Source organism: Eutrema salsugineum, unplaced genomic scaffold (genome assembly GCF_000478725.1).
Source record: "Eutrema salsugineum unplaced genomic scaffold, Eutsalg1_0 scaffold_8, whole genome shotgun sequence".
Classification (NCBI taxonomy): domain Eukaryota; kingdom Viridiplantae; phylum Streptophyta; class Magnoliopsida; order Brassicales; family Brassicaceae; genus Eutrema; species Eutrema salsugineum.
Genome location: NW_006256414.1, coordinates 2,866,006 through 2,869,671, shown reverse-complemented (window position 1 = coordinate 2,869,671; position 3,666 = coordinate 2,866,006). Strand labels below are relative to the sequence as shown.

General features: G+C 42.8%; 1 non-coding gene across 1 annotated transcript; it reads left to right on the top strand.

The window, feature by feature from the left end:
• Positions 1–400: 400 nt before the first annotated feature.
• On the top strand, positions 401–505 carry LOC112082358. The gene has a single exon (XR_002897019.1). It is a non-coding gene; the product is annotated as a small nucleolar RNA R71 (small nucleolar RNA).
• The last annotated feature ends 3,161 nt before the right edge of the window (positions 506–3,666 follow it).

Here is a 3,666-nt window from a genome sequence, read left to right as displayed (position 1 = left end):
TGAAGCCATTGTTGAAGCGATTTGGGTATGGTGCTTGTGCTCCTACATAATTCACCTCTTCTTCTTGAAAGGCTTGATTAATGTGATCAATATCACTAGGTCCTTCATCTTCTGAGCCATTGTTGGTCTCACAAGCATGGATTAGGCGATTGTTGCTCTTCAAAAGCTGGCTCATCATGTTCTTCAACTCGGTTATCTCCTTGTTGTCTATTCCGGTTTGCTTCGTCGAGCGATCGTATTCAGGACAATTATTGCTATTGGCTTGAGCAAATTTTCGATGAGGGCTCTTACTTGGGCTATCGTCTTTTGTCCAAAATCTCCATTGCTAGCTGTATCAAGTGAAAGTTTGTATTTTGGTTGCAAACCTCGGTAAAATGTGCTCAGCAGGCTTGATCCAAGAAATCCATGGTGAGGGCAATCACGTTCATACTCCTTAAAACGTTCCCAGGCTTCATAGAAAGATTCAGTCCGTCCTTGCTGAAAGCTTGAGATCTTTGTTCTCAACAAGTTCGACCTTGACTTAATATAGAAGTGATTCAGGAAAGCGGTTTTACACTCTTCCCAATTAGTAATCGATCCTGCAGGCAAAGATTTCAACCAACGGTGAGCTTTGTGTGCTAATGAAAAAGGGAACAACTTTAAAAATTAAATAGTCTGCTGGAACTTGGTTTGTTCTCATCATGCTGCAAATTTCTTCAAAGAGCTCAATATGGTCCATTGGGTGTTCAGAAGGAACTCCATGGAATTGGTTTTCTTTCACCAATGAGATGATTTGAGGCTTGACTTCAAACTCATTCCGGTTCGGAAATGAAACTTGAATTGCAGATCGGTTCTGAAAATTTTGAGTAGGTGCATCAAAATCAGCTATGCGATGGTTCCTGGCTTGTCTTCGGTGTTGGTTTGCTGGCTTCACAGGGCGGTTAGCGCGCCCATTCGGCTGCATTCCTTGGTGGTCACCATCGGCTGCATTGATGGGTGCATCAAAGTCTTCACGTTCTTCTCTCTCGCGATTCTGGTGGTTTTTCGGAGGAACCTCATCCTCCTCTCCATCTTGTCGAGCATGATCACCTCCTCTGTGATCATTCTCTTCATTTTCTCCATGTTCGGACCCGTCTTGGTCTATATTTAAAACTCGATTAATAGGATCTCCAGGCTGGTCGTCGTTGGCCATTCCTTGCGTTCGTCTAAGTCTTCAAAGTTCTCTTTCGTGTCTGTCTATCTCGTCTAGAATTGGAATATTTTCTACAGGTCTGCGCCTGGTATTCATGCAATTCAGAAAAACAAAAGAAGAGAAAGATAATTCAGCAAAACTTTGAGAAAGAACTAGAGATCAGGTGTCTAGAACAGAAGTTAAAACAAGAAAAATAGCAAAAGGCAGCGAAACAAATCCTCGGCAACGGCGCCAAAAACTTGATGCGTGTCAACTGCGTGAGGGAACAAGTTTTACCCTTAACAAAAACAAATGAAAGCCGCAAGTGCACAGCTAATCAGTTGTAGTATTTAGGAATCGAATCCACAGAGATTTGTGTGCCTGGTATTCTTCTACGGTTTCTAACTTTATATCTAGACTAGATTGGTTTTAGAGGTTGGTTGTTTTTCACGGATTAAACTAAAACTAAAGAAATCAAATAAATCTATCCTAGAAAATAAGTAGAAAAATCGAATAAAAAGCAAGTAGAGCAAGCAAAATATCGAACTAAAACAATTGAAATGTGGATCTAAATAAGCAAGTAAAAATCGATTGGTTTGTAACTATGGCTAAAAATGCTGAGCTTTTGGAAACTCTACAGGGATCATAATCGGTTTTAACACTAGGGTAGATAGATTGGGATTGACGGATATCGATATATAGGGTTCTTGGTATGACTACGTCACTGTCGTGATCATAACCAACTGTTTCTCGCAACCCTGACCAGTACGTTTCCACTCTGGCCCTGGAAGGGAGAGAACGCAAGAGCTGCACAAGACTCATCAATACTCACGATCTCGCCGCAGGTAGGTTTCCACTCCTATGGAAAAATCGCCTGTTTCATTTTAGGGCTGATACTTAATGAAAACTTTCGCAACACTAACTATCTAGATCAGATACTAGGTGATCAATCAAGCATACATGCAATAAGAACAAGAATAAACAGAGAACAAAGTTGAAATCCCAGATCTATAAACCTAGATGTCTTAATCGATTATGAGAGCCCCTTTTGGGAACCCTAAGCCCAACTCGGGATCTACTCAGACATGGCTGAGGTCGACATCATCATTGGTTTTAATAAAAGTAATCAAAAACAGTAAAGAAAAGAGATGAAGAAAGCTTTTCTATTGAAAAACTCGGACTTGAACAATCTTCTACAAAAATCGCATAAAAACGGCTAAAGGAAAAAGGGTTTCTGTAAAGTATGAAGGGTGGTGTGTAAACGACCTAAATGACAAGTATTTATAGTCTTCAATACTCCATGGTCTCTAGGGTTCCAGAATTGAGGCTGAGAATGACTTTGGGCTTCAGAAATATGGGCTTTAGTTCGGAATTAGCCGGCCGCGGTCGGGAATGACGTGACCGCGGGAAATAGGGTGCTGGCCGCGGTCGGAAGGCTTGTGGCCGCGGGGAATGGGCTGTTGGCCGCGGTCGCGTGACTTGCTGGCCGTCTTCGAGTGGCTCCGGAACTAATGGGATATATTGAGATCCAACCGTTGAAATGTCTCCAAACCAAGTGCATTTGAAAGCTGGTTAATTCTTCTATAAGTTTTCTAATTTTGAGGGTGATCAGACGGTGAGAAGGTCTTCGTCTCTCCATGAGAGTTCTGACGGTCTGCATTTATCCAAAAGAGTCTTTTTGTTCCAATTTGTGCCTCTTTATCCCAAATTACCTGAAAAGTCTTTTAAAATCCGAAAACATAGAAATCCTTTGAAAACCTTTGAAAATGGAGTAAAAACACCTGTAAAAGACATTAAAGTGATCCATAAAAATGGTCAAAATCTGGTGTTATCAATCCACGAACGTGATATTTTCCGGTTTGAGAGACCCTGAGAACTCTTCTAATTCTTCGAAGACGAGCTGTGAGATAAGATTGGCGGGACAAGTCTGGTCCACCAGAACCTGTCTCATCTGTTCGCCGCCTATCTCTAGTGTCACCTTTGGGGCGGGGTACTGGGTGATGATTCCGGATAATTCATCCGCCGTGTCAAAGAACTCCGACGGGCGAGCTAATCGTCTTTGAACCCTGGGCGCCTTGTCGAGGTTCCCTTTCCTTGTTTCTTCTATGTGTTCTTCGACATGATTGACCCTGACGAAGCCTCCTATCACTTGATCTTGTTTATCTAGCATTCGATGCGCTTTACTAGATAGTAGAGGCTGCATCGACGGGTGGTGAACCAGCGTCATATCTCCTTTGTGAAAGCTGAACAGTCCTCAGTCTGATGCCCCCCGGATCGGTGATACTCACACCATGATTTTCCACATTTTTTGCTCCTCTGAAGCGGGTTCATCTCCTCCCCCTAGATCTCGTATGGCATGGGGGTGCGTTATCCATGATTCTACCTCTAATTGGTTCTGGTCGCACCATCTGGAGATATCACTAGAATACGTCTTGAGGGGATTTTCTCTCGGTTTCTTTCCCTGGTCTACGGCTATCTTTGGATCTCTGTTGCTTCCCCCTCCTTTGATGTTCTCC